The sequence below is a fragment of the Struthio camelus genome, chromosome 3, assembly GCF_040807025.1.
Source record: "Struthio camelus isolate bStrCam1 chromosome 3, bStrCam1.hap1, whole genome shotgun sequence".
Taxonomy (NCBI): domain Eukaryota; kingdom Metazoa; phylum Chordata; class Aves; order Struthioniformes; family Struthionidae; genus Struthio; species Struthio camelus.
Window position 1 is genome coordinate 122,964,163 of NC_090944.1, and position 17,208 is coordinate 122,981,370.

The following is a 17,208-nucleotide window of genomic DNA, read 5'->3' on the forward strand; positions in this document are numbered from 1 at the left end:
TTTCAAAAACGCAGTAGTGGTATAAACCGTTTAGACACTTGCGCTCCTGTAGAAAAACTCCCACCAGCCTCGTCCAACACAAAACGGAGGTTCATATGCACCACGCGCACCAGAATAAACTAAAACGCTTTACTGCTTGTTTGACGGAATCACCACCACACAGGCAGCTCCGGGATGTTATGCCTGTGATCTTGTCAAAACTCTTGGCGGGGGAGGGGGGGGGGGGGGACCTAGAAAAACCGAAACCGCTCGGCGCCGTGGCACCTCTTGCCGCGTCTCAGGCGCACGCTGCGCGCAGCGCACACCCGGCAAGACGCCGGCAGCTCCGGAAACTAAAAGGGGCGAGGGGGCAAAGCGCTGCCCATCGGGCACGCCGGCCTGCCCTGCCGTTAGCGGACAACGAGCCCGGCGAACCGCGGCCCACGGACACGCCGGCCCGCCCGCCCGCCCTCCCCTCCCGGCAGCCGCGCCGCACAATGGCCGCGGCGGGTACAGCTCGTGGCGCGGGCGGCGAAGGGCAGAGCCCGAAGGCGGCGAGCGGCGCCCGGTCCGGTCCGGTCCGGTCTTCGGCGGCCGCGCTGCCCCCGCCCCGAGCGCGGTGGTGGCGGCGGCGGCGGCGGCGGGGCGCCATTTCGCGGCGCGGCCGCACCAGCGCGGGGACCCTGCCCCGAGGCGCCGCGCCGGACCCGACCGGACCGGGCCGGGCGCTGCGGGGGCCCCGGCGCCGCCGGACACAGGTCGCCGCCGCCGCTCACGGCTCCCCCGCGCCCCTCCTCAGGCCGCCGCGAGGAGCGGGGCGACCCCCCCCTCCCCGGGACGGCGGGCTCGGGGCGCAGCTCGGCCTCCGCACGTTGCCGTTTAAACCACTTATAAAAACGGAAGGGGGAGGGGAGGGAAAAAACCAACCCACCACTCACACGCATTGTCCCTCGTTTGCTCGAGTGGGGCCCAACGCGCAGCGCACGCCTCTCCCTCCTCCGAGGGCCGCTTCTCTTTTGACATATTTCAAAATCCCGTTCGCCCTCCTCCTCCTCCCTCCCTCCTCTCGGCCAGCAGCAGGCGGCTCCACGCTTCGCTCCCGTTCACGAGCCCCCACGCGAGCCGCGGCCGCCCGGCGCAGCGCCCCTTCCCCGAGCGGGAAGCGCGGCACGACTTGAGCGCCACATGTTATTTCCCGGTTATAAACCGTTCAGAGTTGTTTTTTAAAAAAAAAATAAAAAATAAAATAAACAAACAAAAACGAAGACGACAGTAGCAGCAGCAGCAGCACCACCAAACCAGCCGACGGAACCGAGCGCGCCCCGCCGGGCCGGGCCGGGCCGGGCGGCCGCCCGCTCACTCACCGCGGTCATGAAGCCGTGCGGCCGGGCGGCGCACACAATATGGCAGCGGGGGGATGTGTCAGGGCGCAGCAGCTGCTGCTGCTCCCTGCGCAGCGGCGGCGGCGGCACCTCCCTCCCCGCCTTCCCCATAGCAACGAGGCGCCTAAGCCGCCAACTCCTCCTCCCCCCCCCCCGCCCGCCGCCGCCGGGACCGAGCCCGCCCGCCGCGGGGCCGGGGCGGCGGCGAGGGGGCTCCCGGCCCCTGAGTCTCGGTTTGGGGATGGGGGGGAAGGTGCCTCCCCGCTGCGCCCCGTGCGGGGAGCAGGAAGGGCCGAGCTCGCCCCTGCTGGCGGGGCGGTTTCCAGCCCGCCCGCGGAGACGGCGCCCGGCGGGGCGGCGGCCGGGCGGGAAGGGGTGACGGGGGCGCCGCCGCCCCCGCCGTGGGGCTCGGCCGCCCCGCCGTGGGGCCTGGGGCACTGCCTCGGTGTGGGGCTCGGGTGTCTCTCTGTGGGGCTAAGGCGTCCTGTCGTGGGGCCTGGGGCACTGCCCCGGTGTGGGACTCGGCCGTCCCGCCGTGGGGCCTGGGACACTGCCCCAGGGTGGGGCTAGCGCGTCCCACCGTGGGGCTTGGGTGTCCCGCCGTGGGGCTCGGCCGTCCCGCCGTGGGGCCTGGGACACTGCCCCAGTGTGGGGCTAAGGCGTCCTGCTGTGGGGCTGGGACGCTGCCCCAGGTTGGGGCTAGGCCATCCCGCCGTAGGGCCTGAGACGCTGTCCCAGCGTGGGGCTCAGCCATCCCACCGTGGGGCCTGGGTCACTGCCCCGGTGTGGGGCTAAGGCGTCCTGCTGTGGGGCTGGGACGCTGCCCCAGGGTGGGGCTAGGCCGTCCCGCCGTAGGGCCTGAGACGCCGTCCCAGCGTGGGGCTCAGCCGTCCCACCGTGGGGCCTGGGTCACTGCCCCGGTGTGGGGCTAGGGCATCCTGCCGTGGGGCTTGGGCCATCCTGCCATGTGGTCCAGGCCGTCCCGCCGTGGGGCCTGGGTCACTGCCCCAGTGTGGGGCTCGGCCGTCCCGCAGCGGGGCCCGTGACGCGATCCCTCTGCAGGGCCTGGGTTGTCCCGCTGCGGGGCCTGTCACGTTGTGCTGCCGTGGGGTTGAGGCCGTCCCAGCGTGGGGACCATCCCGCTGCGGGGCTTCAGCCATGCCAGCCCGGGGCCTGGGACGCCGCGGGAGCAGTCCCTGGAAGCGCCCCGGCGCCGCGCCATCCCGGCCGAGCCCCTTCCTGGAAAAGCCCCAGCTGATCTGGAGGAGCTGCAGCCCGCAGCTGGAGCGCGGGACGCCATGGAAATCCTGAAACCCGCAGGCAATCCGGCCGCCGCGCACAGGGTTTCTAGGCTCGCTAGAGCATCCCATGCCGTTCTGGGCTATAAACCTGCTGGAAAAAGTACGTTCAGTAAAGCTTTATATTTGCAGTTCCAAAAAAGTACAGAAACAGCAGCAAATTAAAAAATGTAAATCCTCTTCAAAGTTTTACTTCCCTTTTCCCTCCCCTCGCGGACCCGCAGTTGCCTGTGTTGGTAGTTATTGGTGTTTTGTGTTCTTTTTTCTTTTCCCCTGAAGAACACATTTTTCGCAGGATGAGACTTTCTTTCCCAAGAGACTAAATCTGCTTTATTTTGTGTGTGTGTGTCTACTTAACAAAGAGTAAGGATCCCAGCTGTAAAGACCACATGCCCCTGTGTTTGTTCTGTGTTGTACTGCATTGTATTCGCTCGTGCCTTTAGCTTTAAGCTTTTCAGGGCAAGAACTTTGCTGTTTGCTTAAGCAGAGTTTACAGCGCTGTGTACACTTACAGTTTTACGACATAATAATAGGATCTGGGAAATCATTCTCAGAAAGAGGGAAGAAATGCTGCGTTTTGCATCCCGCCTGCCACTCAGTAAAAAGTTTATCCATCCTCTGCAAGGTTTCCTTGCTTTCTGAAGGGCGCTTGCCTTTTGTCCGCTTCTGATGCATTGCAGTACTTTTATTTATAACGTAGGACAGGAATGTATTTCAAGGAAATTCTCCCACTCCACATTAGCTGAAACCAGTATCTCAATTTGAAATAATTTGCCATTCAGAGAATAACCTCTTGGGTTCTTTTCAGAGTGAGGATGAATCAGGTCCAGGATTATAACAGACAGAACGTTTTCTCTCCGGGAGAGAAGATCGCATCCAGCTGCACTGAGGCTCAGCCCATCCAGCAGCATATAGAGATTTTTTCCGCTGTGTCATAAAGCAGGACCAGATTCAGAAACACAGTTCAACTGCACAGTTTTGACCAGAATAATTGTCAAGTTTTCAGCAACTTTAGTTTTGCTCCTACCCAATTTCCACTGACTGAATACATTATGATTCATTTTACCCTTTTTTTTACAGCTTCAGAAGTTATCTGAGACCTTTCTACCCTCTTAGCAGGCAATGGAAGTGCACTTACATTAATTATGTATTACTAAATCCATCTAACATTCAAGGCACCTTTGATTCCATAAAAACCATAAAAAATAGAATCAGCACTGCTGATACCAACAAAGCTTTGCCAGTAACAGGCTCTTTTGCCTAAGCTACTGGTCCTCCTCAGTCCAAGAAATTATGCACTGCAACTTGCCTGGAGAAGCTAAAAACCTCATCTGCTTCAGATCAAGGGGTCCAAAAGGGTAGGGGTCCAAAGCAGAGGGCTGGTATAAAGCACAAGCTGTTACTGACCTGGTCATTTAAATGAAGGAGCCGTTTCTTGGGCGATTTTACTGGTGATAACTGAAGCGATCTTTACCAGCATTTCTGCAGGCTGATACATTTCTACAGTCTTATGTCGTGTGGGGTAAAATACCCATATTTTTTAGAGAGTCCTGTGAAGCACACATACTCAACCAGAAAATATGACATGTGTTTTACCGTGCTAAAAGCTACTGTCTGTACACAAGGTCATTGCATTTCTCATAGCAAACGTAGGGTTTGTGGCTCTGTTTGCAGCACAGGCAGTATTTGCACCATATTCTAACTTCCCTGCCATATAGTGTCTTTCCTTCTCGATACCGATTGCTGTTTGTCTGCTTAAATCTGGGTGCACTGATTTGCCTTTTGTCCAGCTCCTTGGCTACCTTAAAGAAAGCCATTGGAATGCACTCGCAAAACTAAATATCCATTTGCTTTCAACATATTACACGAAGGCTCCACTATGGGCCACTAACCGTGGCATCCCTTCTCGCCTCCTTGTTGCCTGATTACATTTACACCCTGGCCTTTAAAGCAGAGCTGCCCACAGACTTAACATTTACCCTTTAAAAATACAATCTAACTTCAGTAGGAACTTATCCCCTCTCACATTTTATATTTTAATTTAAAAGAAAGAAAAGCAAACAAAAACTTAAAAGAGAAAAACTGAAAGTGCCTTGAACTGAGGTGACAGTCCCCTCATGGAAACGTTCACAAAAATAAAACTTGCACGTTGAATTGCCATTTTATTAAAACAAAGGTGTAGTGTACCACTTCCAATGAAATACAGTATTTCTATACCTTCCGAAAGATGTTGTCCCCTTTCTTTTCTTTTCTTCAATTATCTCTACTCTTCAGTATGTCTACCTATGGGTTTTTTTTTGTCGTCAAACTGCACAACAGTGTTAAAAATCCAGCAGTTCTGTATTAGTGTTATCACTAAAGGCAGCAACCACGCACTTAGGTTTTCTGGAGTGCCTTCTGCCTCACCCAGCCGGTATTAACCACCAGCAACAGCCAGAGTCCTTTACTCTTTTGCTACCTGTGAATGCACAAGTGGCCGCAATGGTGGGTTTTGCGAGAGGGAGAAGGCAAAAGAAGGCCGAGGACAATCCCCGGAAAGCCTTTGGCTTTCTGCCTCCTATGATAGCCAACACAGTAATGCACCAGCATGGTATCTTCTAAAAATGCGTATTATGGTTGCATTTCTGCAACACCCGATCTGTGCAGTGCTGCGGCATCCAGAGTTGACTCAGTTCAGGCAGGGCACATACCATATTGAGTGAGCATGGCCAGATCAGCTAGGGTACAGAGCAGGCATGTGCCACGGATATGGGTTTTAGTATCCCTAGAGCTACAGTGATGGTGGAGGGTTGCTCCTCAAGGCTATTCACTTTCTGGCCGGCCACTACTCCTAGAGGCAACCTTATGAAGAAATAGCATGTTCCTGCTAGGGTACCACGTGCGTGCTGGAGCCCCAGCGGCAATGCTTCAGTGTCACTCTGCCTGCAGCAGGAGCATGGCTCTGTGCCGGGCAGCATTCACAGGAGCTGAGGCACGCAAAGACGCCGGGCTTTCCTGGTACACAGGAGAAGGGTACATACGGGGAGGAAGTTATAGCCGGCCAGCTATCCTCCGTGCTGATGACGGACACTAGCCACTCATTCTCTACTGCAGCACTTTTGATAAGAACAGGATTGCAAGTAAACAGAAAAATTTCAAAATGAGGGACATAACAGGTGTGGATATCTGTAGAGTCCAACAGTCCCTTTCTATTCATGATTCTTCACGACTAGGAAGGGATGGTTCGTCACTGCAGGCCCTTTCGGATCATCATGGGGGCACTAGCATCACTCCTGATATTTGCCTGGTCTGCCTGTCCATGCCCGTACTGGCTTCTGAAGCTATTCAGCAGCAAACTCAACAGGCACCAGGATGCCTCTAGTCTCCAGGCAGCTGCTGGATGATTGAGGAGTAAGTGTCTGTTTCTCTGTTTTGGGTCAGCACTGAGTTTGAGCTCTGCTTCCTTACGACGGTCCGGCTTGCCTGCTAAATCCTGCACACTATTTGTGAGAGCAAGAGAGAACAGATGGTGGAAGGCTGGGAGCAACAATGTCAAACAGAGCCAAGGCCACCCGTGTTGTTCTGCATCTCGGTTGCTCACCCATGAGAACCTGCAGAGCCAAGGCATAGAGGATGCCCTGCCAGACCGTTTTATGCAAAATCCCTGAAAGCTGCTTGTTCTGAAATTTTGGACTGAAGGTATTAAAGCATCGTTTCCTGCAGCTTGTCCTCTCCCATAGTCCAGGCCTGCAGCGACTGCAGGCTAAGCCTGCATGCTACCTCGCTCTCCCTCTCGTTCCCCCAGCACTGCCCCACGGGCTCCAGAACATTTCAGCCTTCTACTGCATGCAGAAAAAGTACAGGAACCGCTGGAGGAAACCCATAGCAAAACAGGATTCAAAAAAAGCAGAACGCAGACATAACAAGGACATAGTACTACTTACAGGTGCAGACCTTTAAAGCGGCCAGGACAGAGCTCAGTCATGGTACTATACCACAGGCCTTTCCACAGCTCCTCAGGATGTCCATGGAGTGCCACTTGTAAGCTCCCAAATCTCCACAAGAGGTGTTCCTGTGGGGCTGAAGGAGGTACGGAGAAGAGGGACTGCAGGGGCTGAGGAGGGTGCTGGGGAAGTGGCAGGAGGTGCCCTCCACTTTACCTCATTTGCTTGTCACCCGCTGCAGCTCCTGCTCAGGACCAACACAGCTCAGCAGAAACTGCTGATGCCTCCTGGCCCTGCTCCAGGGCTGTGCTTGAGTGTACTGCCTGCCCAAGGACAAGTCACGTTCTCCTTTGCCAGGGCCTCGCTCATCACTGCAGCTCTCCCTTCCAGGTTCCTGCACAGCTTCTGCCACAGGCGAGCTATCCTCTCAGCTTCAAGGCACAGTCATGGCTCTTGTTATCTCGGTCCCTCCACAGGTGGTGAAACTTAAGCAAAAAAAAAAAAAAAAAAAAAAAAAAGGAAGTGCTTATTGGGCGTTTTGCTCCAGACAGAAAACAGGCCTTTCCTCTCTCAAGACAGGGTCATCCTCAGACCGTCTCTCTTAACTTGATCCGAGGCATTGATGGTAGATGGTATGTGTATCCTGGGAAAAGGCTTTCCCTGGGCAGAGCAGGCTATTGTCCAGACTTATTACATGGGGAACAGGAATTAAGAGGATCCGCTGAGAAGATGAAATCTGCTTTCCAGCAATTGCAGTCTGCTTCTCCTGAGAGGAGTGGGGAAGGGCAGGAGGGGCACATAAGAGACTCTCCACAGGCTGTACTACACGAACTTGATGTAATCCACTCAAATCCATGAAAGCACCTCCTCACCCAAACCAAGGACACCAGTCAGTCATTGATCCTGCCACTACCTGTGGACGCACTGCACTCCTAAATAGGAACAGTCATCTATGCAGGGTCAGCGGAGAAACTTGCTCCCCAAGCAAACACCTAGAGGATGCTATTTTACTGTGTTGAGCTATTTATACATAGCCTCAAAGTGTTATCTGAAGTCCAGAGTATGATCAATGATTACATTTTTAGAGGGGTGCACATGTGACTTTTGTACTGAGAAAAAAACAATGACTGTATTGGCATCTGCATGTGTTTTCTCACAACTGGCACCTTATGGATGGGACAAGCCAGGAGTGTGGAGGGCAGGACTGAAAGGGGGAGAAGGTCTCCAGGTCTGTGTGCCAGGGTATGGCGCACATCTTGACTCAGGCCAGAGCCAGCAGGGTGGGTCAGGAAGGTGCGGGCCAAGGCAGAGCAGGGCATAGTACAACTAGCGCCAGGCTGATCTGCTAGCCAAGTCCAGGAGCCTGGCACGCTGCCTAGGAAAGGGTAACAAAAAAGCGAAAGCAGCAATAGGCCTGCAAAGACGGCTTTCTTACCTGGGATTGTGGCAACCTGCTCGTTGCAGGGATCCTGTGACTTTTGGCATAAAAATGGTGCTATTGATTTCACAATCCTGTGCGTTGCCAGCACGGACCTGCTGGACAGAAGCTTCTCATTAGACCCAGCAAACCTTTGCAATCTGGACCAGGGTACAGAGGAGCAGGGGCAGCTGACCACTGCACGTGGCAAAGCTGGCTCTCATTTGGGCCCGGCTTGGCTCTAGATCCAGGTCTGCGAGGCTGTCGGACTGTCAGTCAAGGTGCCAAATGTTGAGGAAAGCCACTCCCTGAGGGCTAGGGCTAATCCTGAGATTTGACAACATCCGTGTCCCGTGAAGGAGACACTGCACCTGCCAGGGGGATGTGCGTAGAAGGGAAGGGAGCAGCATACAGAAATATCTCTGACCTATGAGTATGGAGAGTGGGCAAGGGCAAGAAGGGAGCTGCTAAAAAGCACAGGTGCAAATTAATTAGAGGCCCAGTGACATGGCCATGCAGTACTAGAACCAGCACAGAGCCAGTGAGTCTAAGTTACTGTGTCAAGACTTCTGGAACAGGTTTAAGCTGTCAGTCTGGGTTTATACTGCCTCAGCACTTTGCATCATGAAACCACAGGCCCTTTGATCCACATGACCTACAACCAGGATAGAAAGCCAGCAAAAGAAGAGTTTATCAGGTTCAACTGCCTAGCAACAGTGTGGCCTCCTTCAAAGCAGCAAAGCATATTGGTATTCTCAGGATCTGGCTAACTTTGTTCCTGCCCAGGGATTTACATCCCTTCTTGCCATGAGAGAAATACTGGTCCAGCAGCGTTTGGACACCTGCTTCTTCTAGGGGTTCTTGTTGCAAGCAGCATCTTGGATTTGCATTGGTGACTTGTTTGAAGTAGTAGCTTCAAAGTGACTTCCTGTTTCTCCAGGTTGGTGCGTCTGCCTACTCAGCTCCCAAAGGGTGACTTTCTGCTTGCAGTTTTTGTCTGTGAATGTTTCCTGGTTTGCTCTCTCCTACTACCAGTCCAGCATTTCTCTGATCTCTTTTGTTGCCAAGGCAAAGCCACGAGGGATACTGTGCAATGAATGCTTCCTAGCACTGACGTCCTTCTTCCACGGTCCCGTTGCGTGCCACGCTTGCTCTTTCTCTCATCTCTAGCTATGTCCTAAATGAACTCCCTGTTTGAGTTCTTATTCAAACTTCATTGTAGCTGTGTATAGGCAGATAGGAAGGCCCTCACTTTAGCTGAATATGCTTTCTCCTATGATTGAGGATCTGCTAACCTCTCCTGAGATCCACTCTTCACCCCTGAGTATCTCAAGTGCATATCCAGAACTCAGACAATCAAGTGACTATAAGGGAAGTTCTAGAGGCAATATTCTCTGCTAAAATGAATAATTAGGTGCTTTACCAACCGCACAACCAAAGGCACCTCCCCAACTGGAAAGACACTCAGTGCTGATCTGATACTTGCAGTGCTTGTTCCTCCTGCACTGCACGTTGCATGTCCAAGAACCGAAAAACGTATGCTGAGGCACCATGAAAGCAGTAAGACATTACACCACTGGATACGTAAAACTGGTTACAGAGCTAAGTTATCTACGCTGAAAAGAGTTTGCTGTTATTGCAACACTGGGAAACACTTTTGGGTGGGAACAGAGATTATACTTGCATCTGGTTCTTTGGTATAGCTTATATTAGTTCAGCAAATGATGCAAGTCCATACCAGTTTGAGGATGGTTCTGCTAAAACAGAATAGTGAAGATTTTGCCACTTTAACTACGGCGCTTAAGGGTATGACTTTTTTCCACGTTTCTAAATGATATACCTAGAAAAGTGTTACAAATAGACCAGGCTGAAGCAGCCTAGTTTGAAAGCTTGTGTGGAAATACCTACTCAGGAACGCATAAATCCAACACGGAGTCATGGAGTAAAGCAAATGTGATCTCCGTTAGAAATGTGCTTGGATTATATATTTAACATAGTCATCTGTTTACACTTAACCAGGAGTAAGTTTATCTGTAGACATTCTATGCTCAACAATGGATGAGTAAAAGCCGCATTTTTACTACTGGAGAGAATTTTACATTTTTAAGAGATAACTTACCTCCCTCTCCTTATGGGAAATAAAAGCACTTTACAGAAAATAGTAGCAATTTCCTAAATAAGACCAAGTCAATTGTTTCTGTTGTGCGCAAACAGAAAGATTCATGCATTTTAGTAGATAGCCCACTATGTAATCTGCCAGGCTGAATTACCCAGAGATACTTTGTTTTGAAAGGAGTGCAGAAATCCTGCAGATTTAATTGCCAATAAATCAGCATGACCTCCACTCCCTGACACTTTTTTTTCACAATGATCTTTTCAAGCAGAAAATGAAGAGACTGGTTTTTACAGTGTGTGCATACTGCCTTTAGTGAGATAAGAGCAACGACACACACGCAGGTTCCTCCATTAAAAGCTATACCAGATAATGAAGGACTCAATCAATGGTGTGTTCTATTTGCTTTCTGGCTATTTTCACCTTGTATTATGGCGATATCTTTTTGTTATGATTAGGAGAGTACTTGCTTGTTTAACTATTATCTTTCCACTTGTTGTGTCCATGTATTCTGCAGGACTTGAATTTATTTGTGGTTCATTTTTATACTGGTGTTTAAAATTTTAAGGTGGATGGCAATAGTTCAAGTTCTAATCTGCAGTTAAATATCTTATGAGGGATTCTATAGTTTAAAGAGAACCTGAGCATTTTTAAAGGAAAGGGTCTTTTTTTTCAGTGCAAAGCGCTCATTATGACGCCTCTCAGTAACAATAGTTTTATGGTTCTACATTGTTATTAAAAATGAAATGTATGATTTAAAGCCCAATGAAAGCAGAAAGCTGCCCCCTAGCCTTACCGCACATAATAAGCCTTACTCCTCACATCAGCTTGTATTTAGTCTATATTTAATCTAATCATCTTCAAGTGTTTGCAAATGCTTAATATCAAAATGCTGTCTGAAGGCAGCTGGTCATTATAATCTCCTCTTATAGATGGGTAGGTTGATAGAGGGAGGGACTGAGAGGTGAACAGCATCTGGTCATCGCACAGTGCTGGGCTGGGGTTCAGCATCTCTGAACTAATTCCAGAAAGAACTAGCTTTCAATCTGCCATCACGTTTCTGGCTGAATTGGGAACAGAGCAGAAGAGCTCTGGCTCTACTGTTGGACATTTCTGGACTTGCCCTTACACAGGCCAGCAAGCCTGCAAGCCTGAAGTGATGCCATCCTGATGCTCAAGCCAAGAGCAAGAGGAATCCACCAGCCTTTCCAAGGCTGTTGCTTTAAGGGATGCTCCATGAACTGGGATCTGCACTGGAAACATCTCCTTCTTCCCAGGACATTTGTAAACTGAAGAGCGCCTAGCACAAGACAAGGGATGGCTATGATTAGCCTACCAGCTCTTTTTGCCCATGTACCTGTGTACTACGAAACGTAGTGAACAGATGCTGCCTAAATCCAGCAGGAAAAAGGACCACAGGTCTCCATATCCAGCTTTTGGGAGTGCATATGTTGGGTTTTCAGACAGATAACGGAGTAGGAATGGCACCTATGGGCACTCTGATAGCAGAAAGGGCCGAGGAGCAGTAACAGACACCAGTGCATAGACTTAAATTAGGTCTTTGCAGTCCTTGAAGTGGATAGCCTAGCGAATATCGGAAGATTATCATGGGAATTTGTTTCGGAGGTGTGCTCTGGTGAGGAATGGTGGCTGGAGCCACAGAGACGTGACCGCTGCCACCTTTGTGACTGCCATGGGGAGAACTGCAGCATATTCGCAAGCCATTTGTAGGTCGTGATGGATAAAACTGTTGCCATGGAGGGACAGAATGTGCCGTGAGGTGGTTGTGCCTCCAGCTGGGGGCAAAAAACACGCTGGCTCTCCTGGCTCCCCTTCTTAGCCCTTGACCACGTAATTCAGGGGGGTTCAACCAGGACAAAAAGATTGTGTGTGAGACTGGCCCTCCATTTGTACGAGGTCGGAAGTGTTTGCAGAAGTATATAAGGAGGAAAAGAAAAGAAACCAGGAAATATAGCGGGACAATGGATGAGGCAAACAGGATTGCCTGTTTCGGTGTATGCAGCTCTCTGTGTAACTCTGTCATGTCAGGAGATTGCTATGGAGTTACGCTCTCACTGCCATCAAAGTGTTGACCCAGACAATCCAAGTTATCCGTTCCAGTGACTTCATCATATGATAAAACCCCATAAGAAGGGCAATATTGGGCTCCTGACGCTCTCTGTCTAGGACATACACAGGGTGAGGCTCCAGGTGTATTGCTAGTCATGGTTTTGCAGCCTGGTTCTGCAAGCAAATTAATGTTTGTCTGAATTTCCCTCCATTCCTGAAGTTGCCTGATAATCTCTTCACACAAAAGGAACTCAAGACGGTCTGTGAAGTCTTTGTATGAGGCAAATGGTAACTGCTGATTTAGTACTTGCAAACCAACTCTTGATGACTTTTCAAGCAAGCTAAGAAAAGTCACCCTCCCACAGAGGATATTTTATCGCTAAGCTGGAAAACCCACATCCTCTTCCAGTCAAGGATTTTGAACAGGCTCCCTGGCTGGAAATAATATTAGAAAAATATTGGTGAAACACCATGTGTCTGGTTGCTGTACTGCCTCTGACAGCCAAAGCCACATTTTTTCTAAACTCTTTTTTTTTCAGCTAATGAACTCTGAAATCCTTATCACCATGTGTCTGGGGGCTGGCATGTTTCCTGTTAACTGTTTCTGAGTGGCTGATGTGTAGAAATGAAATAAAGGCATACCAAGCGGGTAAAAGTATCAGCCTGCGACCTTGCCATCATTCAAAGCTAAACAGCATGAGAGAAAAGGGTAATTTAAGTTGTTGTCTTTAGTATGTGGACAAAAAATAATTCACTCTTTCATTGCCTGGGCAGGTTGTGCCGGGCTGAAGGAACAACTGTTTTGAAACTCCCAGCTGTGGAATAAAACTTGTTCTCTTCAGTGCACTGTCATTGGGTGTAATCTCATGGCTGAGAGCTGGAGAAGATGGATGAGGCCCTGGAAAATACCTTGGACTCCAGTGCCCTGTTGATTACTGTGCTATTTGGAGAGAAGAAAGACTGTTCACCTCCAGCTGGTGCATTTCTCTGTAGCAATCATGAAGTTGGTGTCTTCCAACTGATTAAGGCCCAGCAAAATCCTACAGGATTTTGTTTGGTGGACATATTCATGCGCTCCTTGTGGCCAGCAAACCTCATGCCAATAATGGCCCCGATCAAGTACAGAAAGCTTTCTCTCTTGAAGCCAGTCCTTTTAGGCACATCCACAGTATCCATCACAGATCATCAAGGTTTTAATCCACTTCACTGTCAAAGTACCCACAGCCGGCTTGTCAACATTAAACACATTGATTGTGTATCTGCTGGTATCAGAGGTAGCCATGGTAATAATGACATCCTTCTGGGCTGGTAGTATAGACCTTTACACAGGCTGACATATCTGGAAGGGAAACAATACTGCAGTGCTTGAGTGGCTTCTCCAGCTTCTTCAGCTGGGTAGTTTTGGCACGTGAACCAGCTGACGCAGGGCTAGCTTCAGGGTCGCCATACAGCACCAACGCAGGCAGCACGACCACCTCTTAGACACTTATCGCCATGGTAGCCAAGCGTGAGCAGCAGACAGAAGCTCCCTAAGGATATTTCTGGATGTGAGGGAGAATTTGCAGGTTGTTAAAAATCAGCTGAAATGGTGGATGGGTTGTAGGTGTGAAGGACATGAAGAAATTCTGGGAGAGGGGGTAATATATGTCTGTGCCCACACACCTAGAAAGGGTTTTGATCCCCGTTCAAGGCTCGTTTTAGTTGAGAATGAAATAATAGGAACCCAGTAACGTTACTGAATTTCACTCTGCATATTCATTCCACTTTGAAACCCTGGTAACAAAAGAGACGTGTAAAGATTTGAACGGTGAAGTTCAAACCAGTGAAAGTGAAGTTGTCACAGTGAAGTGACACTTTGAAAGAGAGGTTCTTTGGACCCAGTAAATCAAAAGCAGGCCTTGCTTTGGCTCCAGCTGTGACACACACGCTGCTCTTCTGAATCGTACCCTTCACCCCGCTCCGCATGGTCCGTCCTCCTCCGGCCGCTCGTGCTGCCTCTGCAACTGCAGCCTCTTGCCCTCCATCAGCCTTCCCTCCGTAGCCATTTCTTCAGCCTTACGCTCTTCTCCTTTCCCCATCCAGCAACGCGGGGGCAGTTTCAGACTTTCTCATCATATTTCCCTCTCGTTCCCCCTGGTTACTATTAAAGGGCTGTTGGCTCTCTTTTTGGCCACACAAAACGTCAGTGAGAGGGCAAAGTTAGCCCTTAAACTCCGTGTTTTGTTCACTGAGCACAGTTTATATTGAATGTGCAATGGAGAAAATCAGCATAAAAATTATATGAGACTCTGTTATGAGTCTGGAACTGCTCAGAGCTGGCTCCATTGACTGGTGCAGGGATAAGACCACAGAGCTCATTAAAACATCAGAAACCAGTGATCTGTATTCCTTATATTCTGCTATTTACTTTCCACTTTTACTTTTTAAACGTGAAGTGTGTTGTCATTGGTGGGGGGTGGGGGGGGGAGAGAAGAGAGGACTGAATTACGGCGCGTTACTGCAAATGCATTTGATAAGACGAGTATGGCTGGTGAGTCACGAGAAAACAGGCTAAAGGAGCTGTGCCCAAATTCCCATGTGGGAGAAGGGATGGGATGGTAGGAGACATCAACTCTCTTACAGCGCCTAACCTGCAGGTGAGACCTCACTTTAAGAAGCTGGTTTGCACCCAGCTGTTGCAAAGGAGGGAGCCTGAACGCAGACCCACTGCAAGCCGGCTTGCTCAGTGGTGGAAAGTGGCAGTGAGGCCGCGTGCGTCTCTAATCCTGGTTCAAGACCAGCAGGGTTCACAACTGCCGCGCAGCGGGAGATCACGTCATGCAGCACCTCCAGAAACTCCTGGGGCATTATCAGGAGTCTGTGAATTTATAAAGCTTGCGGGAGCTTGATTTTGATTAAGAGTGAGACTCATTTCTCAGCTGGAAGATTTTTTTTCTGTCGTATCTCTAAGATCTTCAGAAAAAACAGTTTCACAATAAATGTTGCACCTGCGTCTTCTGGGAGAAGCTAGGGTTTTCACGGCCAGAATTTTATGAGCCCTTTTTGAGTGTAAAACTAGAGTTCAGGCAACATAGCTCCTTTCAGAGTTTCAAAGAGCTAAAGGTAGGTCCTCAGTACCTGTTCCTACCAGCTAGCATCTGCACTCTGGCTTTTACAGACTTCAATAGCATAGGCAATGTTTTATCTTTCCGATTTCAGAGACTGTTCACAAGAAACCCCTCGTTTCCCTGCCATCAGACCCTCCATGGTAAGCCCACTCTTGCTAAAGCTCTTTGTATATTTATGTAAATACAAACTACCCATAGTGTCCCCCTGCTCCCAACATTAAGTAGACAGCGCGAATGGTGTCAACCCTTCCTTTCCATACTACAGACATTTTGGCCCCATTTCCGTTCTAGGATATACCAGGTTTTTCCCAGCATTTTGTCAGTGGAAGTGGCTTTTGTAAACCCTTCTTCTTATGCGGGGTAGGTAGCTGAAACGTAACTGACCCCACATGTACTTTTTAATTAATAAAGTACATAGGGCAGTCAGTGGTTCTTTTTAACTTTCATTGGTGCTAATGGCTGTGCGTGGGCACATCAAAAAAGGGTGACAAATTAATGCCTCACAAACAAGATTTCCTGATCCTTCACCTGTAAAAAAAAAAAAAAATTAATTCAGGATTCTCTAAAACTTAAAGGTATTCAAGAGAGAGGTTCTCTCTATCTCCCACCAGAGTCAAGGGTTGAAAAGATCTAAGATGGAACTGACATAAATTCCTTTAATCTTCTTGCTCTTGCTGTATATCAGAATTCCCTAAAATGAGGTTAATCAAAACACTTATCACAGGATATTATACTCAACAAGCCATTTCTGCATTTGCATGAAGCATTGGTTACCACTCAGTAACAGTTTACTTCTCTTTAATCACTGCAAGACATTTTCTCTATATGCCACTCAAAGTATCAAAGCTGATATTACTGAGCTGGACTGTCCTACATATTCAGGGACATCCTCATGTAAGGCTTTCAAAAATGGTATAAATGACTGATTTTATTCCACCTCCAAAGGTGTTTTCTTCTTTTGAAGGTTTAGATCATTGCATACATGTGTGTGTGTGTGTGCGCGCGCACGCACGAATGTTTTTGTGAATATATATATGAAAATGTGTTATATATACATAAAATTTAAATGTAAAGTTATGTAAATATTGTATATAAAATCCACTTCATTGTGGGTGTGCACAGTTCCCAGCAAAAAGGGGAGTTAGGTTCAGGTTAGAGTGTCTGGAGTTACAGCAAGATGAAGAAGAATAGAGAGAAACTGCTGGGCTCAATTACAGTAATTCTCGTTTGAATAAGCTTTCTAGGATTTTGTGGGCACCTTGCTTGGTTCGGGATGACAGAATTTGCCCCAGAGTAGTTTATCCCTTTCTGTAGTCTGTGAGAATGTCTCTGGTTGGGCGCACAAAGTCAAAAGTACCTTCTGCACAATTATTTACGGTGCGTGGCAGGGACTGCCTCTGCCAGAGCTGAAGCGGGCAGGAGCTTTCTCTGCCCCTTCCAAGGATGCAGAAGGGAGTTCAGGCTGCAGCACCTTTTCTCCCAGCCCATTTGAGCCCGGGGTCCCGGGATGACTACTGGAAAACTTTTCAAAGGTCTGTATCCCCTGGCACGGGAGCAGTTGCTACAAAACCCGCCAGAAGTCATCTGCAGAGAGGTGATCACCCCGGGGATCCCTTCGACTTCCGGTGCCTTAGTAAAGCACACAGGTGCTCTGCCAGCAAACCTTATCGCAAAATTGTGAGCTCTGCCTATTCAGTGCGTTGCTTCCCGCATCCTTCTGCTATCATCTCTCTCGTATTCTTTCAAAGTTACTCCAGCTTTACAGCAGCAGAGCTTAGATCAAAATCAGACTCTGAGGTACGCACCAGCTACTCTGTTCCGTACATCATCACACTTTGTCATCAGAAATACTCTACGTTTATTATTTGGAGAGTGAGTTAGACATCGACAGCATCTGATAAAGGAGCTCCAGTGTCAGG

General features: G+C 49.5%; 1 protein-coding gene across 11 annotated transcripts in view; it reads right to left on the bottom strand.

Annotated features, from left to right (window-relative positions):
* Positions 1-1,509, bottom strand: part of FOXN2 (forkhead box N2) — a 46,019-nt gene extending 44,510 nt beyond the window's left edge. For 2 of the 11 annotated variants that reach the window (XM_068940050.1, XM_068940037.1), the window contains exon 1: positions 1,344-1,509. The gene's annotated coding sequence lies outside the window, so the exon portion shown is untranslated. Of the gene's footprint in view, positions 1-910; positions 1,022-1,235 lie in introns of those variants that run through there. The other 9 variants (XM_068940044.1, XM_068940047.1, XM_068940041.1 and 6 more) reach the window with 7 other exon arrangements.
* Between the last annotated feature and the right edge of the window lie 15,699 nt (positions 1,510-17,208).